Here is an 18,546-nt window from a genome sequence, read left to right as displayed (position 1 = left end):
AAATTGTCAACCAAGGTTAGTAAACTGATGAAGTGTGGTGCACAATATGTGCTTAATTAACCCTGTTTCTTGCTTCATTATATATGTTTTTGTATTGTTTTGAGGGTTTTGTCTTTTATGCCTATTGATTTTAATGGATGTTAAGTGTCAATGATCAACTAAGTCTAATGGATGTTTAATATAAAAACTAATTTCTGAGAAGGAAGAAAAGGAAATGTACTTCAACTAACTAATTTCCATAAAATCAAATCAAAAACTTGAATGGTTAGTCTAAACTAGGTTGGCACTATGTCTGTGAAAGGTAGAGCATTGTTCTAGATACAATTGTATTCATTGATAATATGAAACTGAAATCACTTCCTATCATACCCTTGAAAACTCTTGATCAAAAATAAAATTAATCCTATTCTATGAAATGAAAGCAAGCAATATAAAAACAACCATGGTCTACTGCATGCTCAAATACTATTGTGAACATTTAATATAGGAAGATGTTGAAATCATCTTCTTGAAATGACTTAAGCAATTGAGTATACATTAGATGTGATATAAGAAAGCATCATAAAAGCATGGAAAGGAAAACTTGCAACTACTATGTGATCCAATGCCTCTTAGGCAACCCAAATTGGAAGAATTACCTTCTTCGACTTGTTGATCATGAGATTACACAATATATGAAAGCTTAATCTAAAATCATGACAAAAGCGTAAGGAAAGAAACTAAATCACTGTTTATTCTTAATGCCTCAAGCAACCAATATTGGAAAATAGCTAAATGCTACCTTCTTGAGAAGCTCTTTGGAAAACATGGGGTTAAACAGTGAATGTAAAGCTAAATCTAAGAAAGCATTGTAAAGATAAGTGAAATAAAACTAAGTCATTGTATGCTCTAATGCTTCAAGAAATCCAATTGTAGAAAATAGATAAAACACTACTTTCTTGAGATGATCTTAAGAAACATAAAATTACATAGTGAGGTAAATATACATTTGAAAAATAAAATAACATTTGCAATGGAAAGCTAAACTATTTTCATGAATCACAGTAAAACAAACTAATGAATCTTACAAATTTATAAAGGGATGCACATGGTTGATGGAGGCCCTTCCTTGTCCAATAGCACTCCAACTTGCAAAACTCACATTCTAAAATTCAATAATAGAAAAGAACCTTCTTTATTGATAAACTCACAACTTTACACAATAGAAATCTAAACTCCTAATCTCATTACATCAATATCTCTTCACTTTACATCACATTCCATCTCAAGCCTTGTTACAAAACATTCTATAATTCTTTCTCTTCTTTTCCTCCTTTTTCTTTTTTGATATGAGAAAACTTCCCCTAATTATACAATAATATCAGAAGCTATCTCATTAATTAGTGTCCATGAATCTCTCCCTATATCTTTAGAGTTACAATCAAAATAGGAAATGATAAGACATATGTCTTCTTAGAGTTTCAATACAAATAGGAAATGAGACACATCCTTATGATCCCATGACCTTCTCCACTCAAATTCGAATTTGGTTTTAGGAGGCCACATAAAGGTCTTTTAGAAGCTTCCTTTTGACCTACACATGTCAACAATCTCATCCCACTTGTTAGGTAGAAGCATATGCACATTATTTTCTAATTTTTAACCATAAATTCATTTAAAAATGATAAGAATTAATAAAATTTGGAAAAACATAAATGTGACCCAATAATGATAATGGTAAGGTAAATGTAATGAAATGGAGGTAAATGTAATGAAATAGAGGTGGAGTGAAGGTGACAATATGGAAATATAAGTGAAAATGTAATGGAAGTGAATGATAATTTCAAGGCCCAACATACCCCCCAACTGAAGCTATTGCATGTTCTCATTCAATCTCTTACATTAAATCTTTTTGATCCTTGATCTTTGGCTTAACTTTCGATGATATCATTTGATAACTTCATACTTCTGCAAAGTTTTTTAGATGAATTGCAACATGGTTGGTTCTTGTGTTACAACCGTATTTTGTTGTTGCATTCATTTTTTATCTTTGAACTTTGCATAATGATAATTTGATTATTGTTGCAAAGTATATATTTATTGGATTGCATCATAGTTGGTTCTTGTGTGACAACTATGATTGTGTTTGTATCCAATTATCTTTTCAGTACTTTTGAAAAGCCTTTGTATGCTCACAACAATAATGTAATAGCTAATATCTTTTGAAAGTATGTGGGCTTTTGAATGTGGTATGAATATGGCAAAATATGAATATGAATGTATCGCCCCCCACCCCCAACTGATGATATCAGCAATTTTATGAGATGAGGAAGAGAAATGTTTTTTTCCAAAAATTATCATTCTAGCTCTTCAAGGAATTTTATGGTAAAAAGTTAGAAAATGACATACCTTAGCTTACCCTTTGGAAATGGATGAGTTGCAAGTGTGGTTGCTGCAAAATTCTGATCATAATATTCTTCAAGTGGCTGGACAAGTCATGGAGAAAAGAGTTAAGATGAGTTTTTATTGCTTTTATTAAAACTTGTTGAATCTACTGTGGAATAATGTTGATTTTGTTGTTACCATCTGATTCCACAACTGTTATTTGATTCTGCAACTGTCATCTGATTCTGCAGTTGCCGATTGATTCCACAACTGTTATTTGATTCTGCATCTGTCATATGATTCTGCAGCTGTCATCCAATTCCGCAACTGCCATCTAGTTCTGTAGCTACGTATCTTGTACATTTTCTCCAAAATGCTGAAAATGATAGTCTTCATGTCTTCAAAACTCATTGGCACAATTCCTGCTATGAGAATAGATGTTCTGATGTCAAACATAGCACGAGATTGTTGACTTAGTGGCCATTAATGGATGCCACTAGTCAACACGAGAAATCTCACCATTGATGACAATGACAGTCAAGATGCCCAAACACATCTTGTTAAGTACAAATAATTTTTTTGTTGTTGAGTACCTAAAAGATCCGATAAACAAGGTACATTGATGTATTCTCATTGTTCGTCAACATGAGGACTTTCCATTAAGGCATGCAAGCCTCAAGGTGTTTTTGTAAGGATTTTAAATTCAAAGAACTTTGGAGTCAATAATTTGCATTGAAGCAGGGTTTATTTGTGAAACAAAAAGGATAGGAAAAGGAAAATGAAAATGGAAGATGACAATGGAAAATAATAATAACAATGGGCAATAAGCATGAAAGTAAGATTATTTCTTTTATTTGTGGAGTAGACGGAAAGTGTATCTGAATGAAAGAAAATGAACACCTGATTCTTGCTGGGAATAATAACTGTGGCTTGTTTTGAATTGCTTGGTTGGATTTATAATTCAAAAGGGAGGAAAGGTAATGGTCTTGATGGATATGGATATGTGTCTTATGTTTCTCATGAAATCAATCCTTTGAAGACCAATTGTGTGCTCAATTAGTTTTCTTCAATGATCATTTGATCATCCCAAACTTGCACAAAAAAAATTGACACAAAGAACATAAGTGTGTTCAAAAAGAAATAGCTAATTTTTTTCTGATTCTCATGCAAAAATTGAATGTCAAATGAAATAGATTAAGGAAAATCAAAAGTGTTATATTCGATCAATTCATGATATTGATAACAATCCATTTTTAAGAAATAACCATAAAAAAATAAATCAACTCCCTGTTGTCGGATGACTTCATGCATTGTGCTTAGTAAAACAATTGGCATCACAAAGATTTGTTATGTTCTGCAAGTTAAAATTTCATAGAAAAATACACATCAACAATGTTAATGCCAAATGTTCATAAATCATCTAAATAATTTTCCAATTGTTCTACAAGCCATTATTGAATCGTCATTTGTGCTGCAAAAATAAGAAGTTGTTAAAAATATCTGAAGCGGCAAAAATATGAAAAAGTACTTGTACAAAAAAATTATTTCAATCAAATTTTGCAAGTATTTTTCGCTTTATAAATTGCTTCAATAAATTGATTTCATATGTAATAATCATCACAAAAAAAATTATATATATATATATTCCTCACAAACAAAATTATTTCTTTCATTCAATTTTTTAACATTATTGCTAATAAGTGAAGATTTTCATGCAACCACCTTTGAGTTACTTACCTGTATCTTCACTGCTCAGTCATATCTTCTTAACACCTTCAGCAATAACAATTTTGACACAATCAACAAGAGTAGCCACAGTATACTCCCAACATGCACACATAACCAGTAAGTTCAATGTAACTTGCAAGGAGATTCCAGCAGATAGATGTCGTTAAAGAAGACATCTCTTTCCAAATCTGAACATCTTCCTTCTTGTTTTGGTAGAAAGTTGGCATTTCTTCTGCCTTTGTTGCTGGTTTCACTAACAATGAAATCTTTGTTTCCTCAGCTATAAGTGGGTCAACATTAAATTGGACTCTTCATGCCATGAGGATCAAACAGAATCTAATTTGAATTCTTCCACATGAAGCGTGGTGTATTAAAACACAATTTTCTGAGAATTTAATAAAAAACATTTTTTTTTTTCACACGGTTTGCAAATAATGGCTTCAAAGAACCCAGAAATTCTCCTAAACAGTTGAAAAATATAGAAAATCACTCATGAGTTACCTAATTGCCCCCTTTCTAGAAAAAATCCATGTCTCAGTTTTTTCTAATTTGCCTCGATTTGCTCAGAAAATGCATTTTAAAATCATGTGTCAAAACAATTACATTTTTTGTGATGCCTCAGCAACAAAAATCGATTGTTGTGGTTGGATTTTTTATTTGCAGGTTTTGATGTGAGGTTGACCAGTCAGCTTATCAGAACCTTCTTATTAATTTTTTTGGTGGCGAATGGATAAGAAGGATTTTCCCAACATTCTTTCTCATGGCTTCATCATGATCCGTGATGCCAGCAGACGTTGTCAAAACAATGAATCAAGTAGCAGGCGAGTATTTGATGATGGTCGGATCATACATGCTCCGAAGGGTATCGTTCAAAGCACTAATCCTCACTAGCATTTGGAGAACGACCTCAAGAATTGGTGGAATGTTATTATTAACCGAATCTATCGCAGAAATCACACGCAATGCTGTTGGCATCTTGTCTACCATCTACCATGTCAATTTTCTCATCAACGTCTCGACGGTCATTATCACTCCTATAACAAGTTGTTGAGGCTTCAACCTTTGGCATATAAGGAATAGGGTGTCAATTGTAGACATAAAAAAAAACCCTCCACGCTGCCAAAGATGACTCTGAATTCTCTGGATGATTGCATTGGTTTGTTTTATTATGTCACAGATTTTTATTTTTTTTTAATTGATTTGTAACAAAAAAATTATATATGTTATATTTCATAATATATATATATATATATATATATATATATATATATATATATATATATATATATATAGATATATATATTATATATATTATTATTATATATATTATTTTTTATTATTTTTTTATATATATAAAATAAAAATTCTTTTTCTGATCCTCTAGATCACACAAAGCGCAGGAGGAGAGCATACTCGACAAATTATTAAGCGTTATTTTTTTTATTTTTTTAGATGTAAGAAATAAGGTCTCCTAATTACACTTCCCCGACAACGGTGCCAAAATGTTCAGTCAACTTAATGTCTTAAATTGCTAACATAAATTATCGACCAGGGTTATTACACTGATGAAGTGTGGTGCACAATATGTGCTTAGTTAACCTTGTTTCTTACCTCGTTGAGTATGGTTTTGTATTGTTTTGAAGGTTTTGTATTTTATGCCTAATGATTTTAATGGACGTTAAGTGTCAATTATCAACTAAGTCTAATGGATGTTTAATATAAAAAATAATTTCTAAGAAGGAAGAGAAGGAAATGTACTTCAACTAACTTAATTTGCATCAAATCAAATCAAAAACTTGAATGGTTAGTCTAATCTAGGCCAGCATTGTGTCTATGAAAATCATAGAATTATTCTAGATATAATTTAATTCATTGATGAGATGAAAATGAAATCACTTCCTATCCTATCCTTGAAAAATCTTGATCAAAAATAAAACTAATCTTATTCTATGAAATGAAAGCAGTAAATGTAAAAACAACTATGATCTACTGCATGCTCAAATACTGTTGTGAACATTCAATATAGGAAGATATCGAAATCTTCTTGAAATGACTTAAGCAATTGAGTATACATTAGATGTGATATAAGAAAGCATCATAAAAGCATGGAAAGGAAAACTTGCAGCTACTATGTGATCCAATGCCTCTTAGGCAACCCAAATTGGAAGAATTACCTTCTTGGACTTGTTGATCATGAGATTACACAATATATGAAAGCTTAATCTAAAAAGCATGACAAAAGCATAAGGAAAGAAACTAAATCACTATTTATTCTTAATGCCTCAAGCAACCAATATTGGAAAATAGTTGAATACTACCTTCTTGAAAATATCTTTGGAAAACATAGGGTTAAATGGTGAATGTGAAGTTGAATCTAAGAAAGCATTGTAAAGACATGTGAAAGAAAACTAAGTCAATGTATGCTCTAATGCTTCAAGCAATCCTTTTTTAGAAAATATCTAGAACACTACTTTCTTAAGATACTCTTAGGAAACATAAAATTAAATAGTGAGGTGAATCTACATTTGAAAAATAAAATAACATTTTCAATGGAAAGCTAAACTATTTGCATGAATCAAAGTAAAACAAACTATTTAATCTTACAAATTTACAAAGGGATGCAGAGGGTGGATGGGGGCCCTTGGGGGCCCTTTCATTGTCCAATATCATTCCAACTCGCAAAACTCACATTCTAAAATTCAATAATAGAAAAGAACCTTCTTTATTGATAAACTCACAACTTTACACAATGGAAATCTACACTCTTAATCTCATTACATCTATCTCTTCACTTTACATGTCATTCCATCTCAAGCCTTGTTACAAAACATTCTATAATTCTTTCTCTTCTTTTCCTCCTTTTTATTTTTTGATAAGAGAAAACTTCCCCCATTTATACAAAAAGATGAGAAGCTATCTCATTAATGAGAGTCCATGAATTTCTCCCTATATCTCTAGAGTTACAATCAAAATAGGAAATGATAAGACATATGTTTTCTTAGAGTTTCAATACAAATAGGAAATGAGACACATCCTTATGATCCCATGACCTTCTCCACTCAAATTCGAATTTGGTTTTAGGAGGCCACATAAAGGTCTTTTAGAAGCTTCCTTTTGACCTACACATGTCAACAATCTCATCCCACTTGTTAGGTATAAGCATATGCACATTATTTTCTAATTTTTAACCATAAATTCATTTTAAAATGCTAAGAATTAATAAAGTTTGGAAAAACATAAATGTGACCCAATAATGATAATGGTAAGGTAAATGTAATGAAATAGAGATGGAGTGAAGGTGACAATATGGAAATATAAGTGAAAATGTAATGGAAATGAATGACAATTTCAAGGCCCAACACTAAGCACTCCAAAACACTAACCAGTGATTGTGTAAACTTAAATCAACCCACACTAACTGAAAACACAATGGTCAATCAAACTGATCAAGAGATCAGTTGAGAAGGGAGGATGAATATGCTATAGCCTCCCCAGTGGAGTTACCATTTTGTTGTGAAGGAAAATCCTCTCTGCGAACAAAGACAATCCCTCTAGCCCAATGAGTGGGTCTAGCAACAAACAAGACAATCTACAAGACATTTTCCTATACTATAATCGAAATTAAAAAGAGGAAGGAGACCTACTTTGTTCTAATACTATGATGTATTCCTTTGATGAAGATATTAATCACTTGCTCCCTCGGGCTCAATCCTTGTTGCTCATGGTGTTTGAATACCTGCATAAGAGACCAAGAACACAACAAAGAATAAAAGTGCAATCAACATAATTCAAATGTAATCCACTTAACAAATCAAGAAGAATTAATATAAATGAAGCATATGTTATCACTCAAAACTTTTCCCTAGAAGTTCTCAGAAGAAGGAAAGGACCGAGGTAAATGCAAACCAATCTTTTAAGCATAGGCTCTAGCCAACCTATGGCTCAGAGGGCTCTCTCTATATGATTTAGCTTTATTTGCTGGGATTTTAGGCTAGTTTTGAAGGTTTAGGGGGTTTTGATTTGTATTGAAGGTTGGATGGTGGAATCCTTAAAACATATGGATAGACTGATGTCTTTGGACCATTGAGCTATGGAGTCAAAGGAGGGCAGCAAAACTGGTGTTAACTCACTAAAGGGAGTGTTCAAAGGGCAAGATAGCAGAGTAAGTGTAGGTATTTGGGCCAGATGGGTGAAATGATCTTAACCAGGGTGAGAGAGAACTTAAGAATTCTCAGACCAGGATTAAAATGAGGAACAGAGGATAATCATGAACAAAGGGCAATTAAGAATCCTTTGCTATAGACTACAGGGAGACTACCTAGACTAAGGAGCAATCAAGAATTCCTTAATTTAGATAATTAGCATAAAACATTAAAATGCATAATAGTTAAAACAGAGTGCAATGAAGCAAATTCTGAGATATCATTCCATATTATAGCATTCAGATTTCAAATACATTAAATATTATGGAAAAACTTTTAAAGAAAAATAACAACACAAGAGAAAATATTTGTCTGCACTTCGCTCTACACATGAATCCAGTGAAATGTCTTGTCTTTATTCATTAATCTAGCTTGTTGGTCCAATCAGTGATACAATAGCTTACAGTATTTGATCAAAAAGGTCTATAGAAATGTCTAAGAATCCACCCTACATACTTCAAATGGTGAAGTATTTATACAAAAATTATTACAAAATATCTCAAAACAAACTTGAGATTTAATCTAGGAAATACAAATATCTTCTTGCAAGAAGATAGAGACAGTTATTGAACTGTTTCATGCATGGAAAATTTTAGGGGCTAATGTTCGCCCAGTGGGCTAATTTTCCATGATTTTTCCACAAAAAAGATTCGCCAATTTCCAATTTTATAAAAGACAATTCGCCCAAATTTTAGAATATAAAATTATTTTTCCTTAAAAATCGCCAACATTATAGAGAGACTATATATAAAATAATTATAAATTTGATTAATTTTACAAATATATCAATAAACATTTATAATTTGCATATTAGGGATTAGTGAGATTCGCCAATGTTTTAAACTTCAAGAAAATTTTCCATCCTTAAAATTTTCCTTGGTTTCATGTTGTCCCTTTTTATGTTTTACTGTTGGCTTTTATGGCTGGATTTGTACCCCTTTATGCTGACTTGCAGTTGTTGTCTTTTACACTGGAATCTTCTTCAATTTTTATCTTTCACCTGATACTCTTTAACCCTGATACTCTTTGACACTACTATCTTGTTTTCATCTATTTACCTAGCTACTATATTTTTACTGTGCAGTAACTTTTTGTTGTAAATTTCTTACAGTAAATCAGTCATGCTTTCCCACCATTCTGCATCAGGCAATTTGAAATTCATCATCCTTCAGTATATCTCATCAGCTTCACTATACTTGGAAAAATTGGGCTTGGTGATGAATAAGTGTTTTACTTCATGTTGGAGGAAAAACAGGTTCTCAAAAGTGTTATATAAAACTTTGCCTATTGGCAGGGCTTTAATAGATGAAGTGCTAGTTTGTTCTTTAGCCAACTTCCTGAGTCTATTGTCATAGTCCTGCTGTGTCATAATCTTGTCATGGTGACCAATGGACTCAGCAGTCCTTTTTCCCTCAAATTTTGGAATTTGGCCATGAATCTATCAATGGCCACCTGCATGTTTTTGCACTTTTCCTCCAAGTTTACCATCAGGCTCCTTTTAGAAAGAACCATTCTTATTTCCAAAATAGTTTCAGTTATGTCTTCTATATTTAGCTCCTGAAGCTCATATTTGTTTTTGATGTTAAGGAAATGGATGAGTCTATTGGCATCCTCTGGCATGTCACCCAATTCCTCCTTAACTTTCTGAATAGCTACTGTAGATATCTTTATCAGTTCTGTTTGCTCAAAAATAACTTGAATAGATGGCCAAATATCCTTGATGGAGTCAATGATATTGGCCCATAACAGTTCCTTAGCTTACCCAAGGGGTTTCTCCAATGTCAAGTCTTTCTCTATAGCTTTGATTCTTTCATTCATCCTGTTGGCCTTCTGAGTTTCTTCTTTTTGCATAATTTGGGCAAGTTTATAATCAGTTCCTAAACTCACCACCTTTTCTCTTGGTATGTTCATTTCAGTGGCTTGGATGGACATTTCATTCATGGCCTTGACTAATTTATCTGCATCCTCTCCTGGTGTACCTATTGTTATAGATTATGTTGTAACTAGCAATTATGTGGCAGGTGGAGCTGTTGGTGCAAGTGAAGCTGCCAGTGTGGAAGGGACTATTGTAGACACTATAGGGATCACATTTGCAGAAGTTGATGCAATGTCAATTTGTTTCATTTGGATTAAATTATACAATTCTTTCTCTATTTCCTTTAGCTAATCATTGAGTTTTAGGACCAAGTCCATCAACTCTTCATGTCTGTTTTAGCTCTCCAAAACTTCTAGCGTTTGAGGATGTTGCAGCTGGGGAATTTTCAATTGCTTCTTCAATGCAAAAATATCATCGTTCTTCTTCTTTATCAACTGCTTAGTAGCTTTTATATCCTTGGGATCGTGTCCCAATTCAATTATTAAGTCTTCCAAAGACTTAATCCTGGTATCCTTGGCCTATGAGGAGGCCTTCTCCAACTGAAACTGTCCTGAGATGTTGTTTACTAAGTTTTGTAGTTGATGGGTAGCTATGGCTTTACCTGTAAGGGTGGAGTATATCATCTCTCCAGCCTACTTGTGTAGTTCTATTTGGTCTATGGGATGAATGTCCCTTGCCAACACTTCAAAGTCAACCCTCTTGTAACCTGATGATGTTTTGGGCTATTGAGTTGTAGACTTGATAAAGGACATCTACAGCTTTCCCTCCTTAATGTCAAACGCTGAAATCAGCCTTGTTTGATTTGTGGGAGTGAGCTTTAGGTACTGAGCATATGTTTGGGATTTAAGCCTTCCATTCCATGTTTTAATTTCCTTATACATGTTCTTTATGTCTTGGTCTTTGTCAGCAGGCCTAATGAAGGAAGATACTTCCACACTAAGCTTCCTTTCCAACATCTGAGTCTGTGATGTGGAATGCACTTATATGTCTTCAGATGGAGTTGTGGGCCTCCTTCTATCTACCTCTGTGTTGGTTACCTATGCTGATCCTTCTGTATATTCCTGTTCAGAGGCCAGATTGAGCCTTTGCCTCTTGTTGTGACTTATTTCCTGTTGCAAATTAGAGGTGTCCATTCCTGAAGTGGAAGCTCCCTCTTTGTTTCTTTTTGGATTTTTCTCCTCATTTTTAGGAGTCTGCATGACTGGAGGTGTGGTCATGGCTTTTTCTTACTCTTCTGGTACCTACAGAACTCCTTTGGAATTTCAAGCTTTGTAGGATCAGGTCTGCCTCTTTCCCTGCCTCTCTAGAATTGCATATGAAGGGACCTAACTGGTCTTTGATTTTGAAATTGGCCTTCTTCTTAGCATTGAAAAAGTTGACCTCATCTGCATTGATGATCTGTCTATAATATTATAAGGAAAACAACCTCATGGGGAGATATCTTGGCAATTTATATGGTGCAAGCAAGCAACCATATATTCTGATTTCAGTGTGGTTTTCGTAAAGGTACCAATCTCCCACTTTGGTTTGCTTGGAAAGTTGGAGGACTCTTTTTATCTCTGGACTTATCCTAGGTGGAGGATTTCCAGTGAGCATAGTCATGATTGGATACACAAAAGAATCTATGAAGTCAGAGTATGTATAAGGTGATCTATACTCATGGAAAAGTGGGGTCCAAAAAATGACAGATCTGGGTTGGCCCCTGGTGTCAAGCTTTTGGAGAGTAAAAGGAAACTTATCCGACTGATAATACAAAAATAGATGGTACAATACAGAGGAGTATTTTAATACTCTCTCATTGCCCATTCTTTTGAACTGCTCATGCATCTTGTCAACTATGAATTTGGCAAAGTCACATGTGCTTGCAGGAGGCTGCCCTGCGGTATAAATGGACATGAAAGCTAGAATAAGTTCATCAATGTATTCACTGGTAGAGTAACCCAAAACACAGGATATCATGGTTACGATGTTCTAGTCCCATTGAGAGAAAATAGTTGATACATATGGAGGGGGGTCCGTAGGGATGTGCTTTTCCTCTCTAATGAAGGTTTGAAACAACTGGGCCAATCTTGATGGGCTTAGCTTGGGATATTGGTCCAACAGGTCTCTAATTGAGAGTGGGTTTAGGTTTGGCCCTAGTTGGAACTGCAACATTTTATTAATGGACCCAGCTGTGATAGTGAATAAAACCTTCTGGTCATGAGACATTATAGCTCTATGGCTGGGGACGTAGCATGCATAGCACATATGAACAATTTCTACAAAGATATGAACTTGGGGGAACTGGTATCTGGGTAAATTAGACTCCTAGAGGCCAATATCATCTGTATGGTTCAGGTATCTATCTTTTCTTAAGCAATGAATTTTAAGCAGGACTTCTATTCCAGTTGTGTCTTTGATTTGGAAATCCCTGTTAGCCAGGGGAAGGTGGTCGAGGTCTAAATGTGGAGTGGTAATGGGTCTAATGTCCATGGCAATAGGGGCAGCATTAATTTAGTTCTTGTGTATTTCAATTATAATATAGGGGGTTTTATCAGAGGTTTTGAGACTTTTTAGAGGGTTTAGGTGAGAATTTTCTTAAATTGGCAGTATTCTTACTCAGTTTTCAACTTAAAAGACTGCACAGGCTAAAGGTTTTTAAATTTGTAGGGGTAAGAGGTAATTCATGGTGAAATACCTAGAATTGGATGAATTGGCTCTAAAAATGGTGGTTCACGGCAACTGCAGTGGTTGGCGTGGTCTTGGTACGGATTGAAAAGTCAGCTGGGTTGTCTACAGTGTCTTCTGTTGTGGACTTGGGAGTCTGGTGGTAAATTTGGTGTTCGTAGGGATTGCAATGGTTTACAGAATTTACATAGAGAATGCATAGAAAAAGGGCGAAAGAGGGCTTCGTAGCCTTTTATAGAAAAAATGATTAATTTTGGCGGGTTCACTTTTGGATGAATAGTTGACGGTTTTTCAGTTAAGTGGGGGAAGCGGTTTTGGGGGGCCATCGCACCACTTCTGTGGCGCGGGTGATATTCAGGAGGGCTCACCCAATGTGATACAATGTTTGACACGTAGAATCCACGGGGTCGAGGAAAACCACTTTATCGGGTGGTTAACATTCAGCCGTCGAGTGCAACCGATATGGTTGTGCGTCGTTGGATGAGGGGGGTGATGATCAACAATAGTCGGGTGGAAGAGCTACGTGGGGGGAAATGATGGGAGTTGATGGGGGGGGGGGCAAGGATTTAAGCATGGTGGTTTGGGATTAGTTTAGGGATAAATCAGAGGTTTAAAATGATTGGGTCGGGCTTAATGAGGGATTAGGGAGTCGAGTAATGTTTTACCGGGATTAACTTAAGTTTACCGGGATTAGGCAAACTAAGTGAGATTATATCAGGGTATGGGTAATTTCTATTAGTTTTTATTAAAACCAAAGGTTGGGGTATTTTATATATGGAATTAATTTCATACAGGATAATGGGATTTTAAGAAATTTATATAATAACATTAGAAATTAATATGAAAATGTGATGGCAGAGTAGGTTTTTCCTTAGTACAAGGGTAAAGTAATCATTCGCGCACTTAGCTTTATACTTAGGGAAAAGGATTTTTGTGGGTTTTTTGTGTGTTTTTGAGTGAAAATGGATTTACATGGGGGTTTCCACTTTTCCTAGGTAAATGGTGTCAACCATAGGAAAGTGGGGTTTTATTAAGGAAATGAGGGGAAATGAAGGGAGAATGTGTTTTCATGAAGGGGGTTCTAGTACTTGTTGTCCATAAGTCATCAAGCCGAGGGTCTGGTCCCTCCAAAAGTCAGAGAAATGCTCTGAGCCTCTTTGACTTAAAGGATTTGAGCACTTAGAACTTATTTGTGGGAAATTAGTAAGTAAAGGGGTGAAATGAATGAGGGGATGTTAAATAAACCAAATTGTGAACCATTTTCTTTGCTTTATTTACTGCTTATGCACATTGAAGAATGAATTTAAAACAATGACATAAGTGCTTTTGTGTAATCACATGATATTTCTGCAACCTTTCTACTACTTACCCATGTACTCATCCTACCATTTTTTCTTCACTTTATTTGGGTGCATTTAGGCTAGCAAACCCTTATCAATCTTTTTCTTTTACAAAGAAAGCTATCTAATTCTAACCTTATATCATCCAAGGGCTCAAATTAAACTGGGTAGCTCCTTTTATTTACTCTACCTATCTAATGATAAGCCAAGATTACACTGTTTGGTCAGATTTTATTCTCTAACTATAAACATAAAATTCAAAGCTGGTATAATCAAGATTAAACAGTTTGATTACCATGAACCATGGCATGAATAACAAGCTACACACAATCATTATTATGCATAAAAGTAAATAGTAGTGGCATTTTGACTTGCACACTTTCATGGTCTCTTTTTGTTTTTTGGGGTTCATATATTTTCATTTTTTTGGACCTCTTCTTATTCTTTTTGTCCTTTGATTATTCTTTTATGACATACCCTCTTTACATTTTTTAATTTTTTGATATGGAAAACATTTGTAGAAAGAAAAGGTATGTACAATATTACAAGGCTTAACCTTAGTGATTCAAAATTATGACTCCTATTGGTATAGGAACCTAATAGCATCAATGTAAACATTTATTGAAAGTGAACCACCAGTTGTATATATTAAGAAATTGAAAAGGGAAGCTTACAACCTATGCCTTGATGTTGAGGCCTTCCTTTAGGTGGATTTCCAAGTCCAAACAAAGATGCTTCAAGCACTCCTTCTCCAAGCTAGAAATGGGAAGCATGTAAGCATAATATTAGCATAGGGATGCAGCAATCAATGACCAACCATTTGGGAATGAAAGGGGGTGAATTTATAGGAAGGGAGAGGGCGTTAGAGCCTCACAAAAGATAGAGGAAGACCCACATCTCAAGGAGGAAGATCAAAGGGATATGGTGTAGGGAGTGAATAGGATACATGATGAAATATTGTGTAACAATTTCTCACCTCTTGGATTGCGTAATGCAGCTAACGTGGAGGAAAACCTCAATCATTGCGCATTTCCAGATAATAGAGAAATGCCACTAAGGGCTAAGACTATGCAGTGCAACTCAATCGGGGTCCAGTGAAGTGAAGTTGTTCCGTCGAGAGGTTTTCAGGAAAATGGCTAAGTGTGAGAGGCAAGTGAACTTGTGATGCCTCGACATTTTGATCACACACTTAGCATACTTTGACAACATGACAACACTAACCACCAGGACAATATGCAAAGCATGACCCTCTGTGGGACCATCTAGAGCTGAAAGTGACAATTGTGACACTTGGGATAGACCTTATGATGATTGTGATGACACTTGCACAACAATGCTTACAACTTTGTGTGACAGTGTGGCTGGTGTTCACATAGCTAAGAGAACCCAAACACACAAAGACAAACCTTCGAAATGACCAGAAAAAGATCACAAGCATGACAAAGCAATCAACATGCCAAAAGACGACAATTGCTTAAGCAATAAAAAGGGTGAAAAGACTCTAACAAAGCTCAAGGAATGAGCTTGAGTATTTGCAACCATCAAAGGAAAAACCAAGGAAGGCTCTAAAATTTGAGTATAAGCCAAAATTTTGGAGGGTGTTGCAGTCGCTACAACAAGACTTCTGGAGTTTCCTTTTTGCCTCTTTTTCAAACTCTCTAAACATGAAAAATACATCGAGTTACCCCTATGCTAGACTCATAAAACTGAAATGATGAAGGACTTGTCACCATGACGAGATTGAGCTACTCTTTCCTAGGGATCGATCAAAATACTAGGTGTTTGCTAATTTAATTGATGTCAACCACAACTAGTATATTCAGGAATTCTATGGGTACTCTATGTGATAGAAGTCCTTATTATTCAACCAATTCAAAAATTAAATTGATATTTCGTTATGCACATGTTTTCCTAACAATTTTCACTCTTATATGAAAGTAAATATGTCACTCTTAAAATGAAAATGAACAAACTTGCTTGAAAGAAAATATTTTCAAACCAAAATCACTACACTTGCTCAAAAGAATAAAGCCACACTTTTTTAAAAGAAAGGTCACACTAAAATTATCACACTTTCTCAAAGTAAATATCACACTTTTCTTAAATGAAAGATCACACTTGTAGAAAGGAGATTATCACACTTTCTTATGAAATTAAATTTAAATCACTCAAAAATAAAATAACTATACAATCACACCAATTGGAAATTAAAATATTATTCACTTAATAACTCAAACTACACTACAAATCTACATCAATATACACTCTATCAAATTGCTTTCATGTGCATAAGAAGTCTCTACTTCACTCATTCTTCCCACAACAAAAATGATTAAACAATCCTACTTCAAAATCAATCTAAACATTCATTCAAAATAAAAAATAACCAGTTCGTAAAATATTGTATAAAATGTAGAATTAAACATTCTAATTTAAACAATGAAAAACTTAAAACTTGAAGGGGCCCTCCTACAAGATGTAGGCAATAGCACGACTCCTCTACAAGACTATACACACATTGATACCACACACATCGATACCACACACAACAAAGGCATGAGAAAAAACAAAGTTTGTATTTGCAAAAACAGAGTTTTCAAACAAATAAGAATCCCCTTGATCAAATAGATTATAGTTTTTGATAGATCTCTGAAGCAACTAGAAACTCATAATTTCATTACATGAATTTTGGCCATGAGATCTCAATAAATCAATCTGAAAATAAAATCAATTATGTTTTGAAGGATTTTAGGATAAAAGGTGAGCCCAGATCTGTTCATAATTATATTATTTCCATGAATTTGCTAAAGAATGGGTCATTCTGGCCTCTTTGTTGACTGTGCATTAAATGAGAAATTGAAAAAACAATTATCCACGTAATCTGAAAAAATAAGACTCCAAAGAACTTCTAAAATATCTCAAATGGTAAGGAATTTGATAAAATGGCTCATTAAGAACCTAATTGGTCCCATTCTCAATGACACCCATGTTTTCGTTTTCCTAAATTCGCTTTCATTTACGTAGAAAATGCATTTTAAGTTGGCTGGTCAAAAATACTATGTTTTCCCCTTGATGTGATGATGGAGGTCCACACATGCAAGATGGGTGGAATTTGACCAATATAAATACATATTGGAACCTTCAGAAACAATGTCCATGTGCCGAATTTCCTTCTAGAGTGGTGCTACTACCTCAACCATGGAGATAGCTACAAAAACTTGACAAAACTGTAGAAAATTGAACTTGTTAAACTGTAATTAGTAAAACCATTCAAAATTGTTCTTAATTCATTAAAAATAATGGAAATAATAATAATAAACCATGCTAACATTTATGCAAGAATTTGATGCGTTTATGAAGGAATATGGTTAAAAATGATGACAATGGATTATGACAAATTAGAGACCCAACATTCCCCCACACCAAATATTTTGCATGTCCTCATGCAAACAAAGCATTGCAAAGTTTCATAATCCAACTAGTTCCTTGTGTTCCTTTATTCTCTCATTTCAACTAAGTCCCTGGCCAAATATTCAAGAGAGCGATAATGACCCTCTATATCAATAAGATTCCCTTTTCTCTCTCTGTTTTTCAAGATTACTAATTTGGGAGCATAACTCATTGTTTCTACACTTTCGTGTTGCGTCATTAGAGTAAGAATTAAGAGTTACCCATTCTCCTTTGAAAGTCAAACAACTTGAATTATTCACATACTATATTGCTCATGGATTCTATAAAGGTAGAAACAATGCCTCTTGATTTGTTCTTCTCTAATAAAGAAAACATCCCTGCATTACTTATTAGCTCCTTGCACATTATCATATACAACTTGTGTGAAGGGAAAGGGTGCCCACAAAATAACACATCCAAGTACCTTTTCATTTTTGTCAAAGCCTTTGCAAATTCATATTTTTTTTATAAATATAACTCTTTCAACAACTTGTAAACTATTTATGAGGTTCTTTTTACTTCTTAATTATGCACAATTTGTTCAATCCTTGGTAGAATGCCATATTGTGAAGAACATGTCAAGACTCTTACTAGATCCATAGAATGTGCTTTCTAACCTTGTGAAATTCATCCCATTGGCATGGTTGGAAATGATCATAAAGTGCAACCCATAATGCTTGTCTTCTTATCATCCATGCATAGAAACATTTTTCATAGCAACCAATCCTACTTCAACAGTGTTGTCAAATAGATTCTTCAAGGGCTCACCAACTAATGAATGATCTTCATGTGAAACATGAGTGATTTTTTGTTAATGCAAAGAGACTTCCCATTGTGAATTTCTGACAAGATGAGCTACACATAACACAAAATAAGAGTTTTTGGTGAGGTTTGTACAACTTATCAAATCCTAAAATAT

Source organism: Pinus tabuliformis, chromosome Q (genome assembly GCF_031772625.1).
Source record: "Pinus tabuliformis cultivar Carrire ecotype Pingquan chromosome Q, CPIR1, whole genome shotgun sequence".
In the NCBI taxonomy this organism is placed as follows: Eukaryota; Viridiplantae; Streptophyta; class Pinopsida; order Pinales; family Pinaceae; genus Pinus; species Pinus tabuliformis.
Note: the sequence above shows the minus strand (reverse complement) of the source record.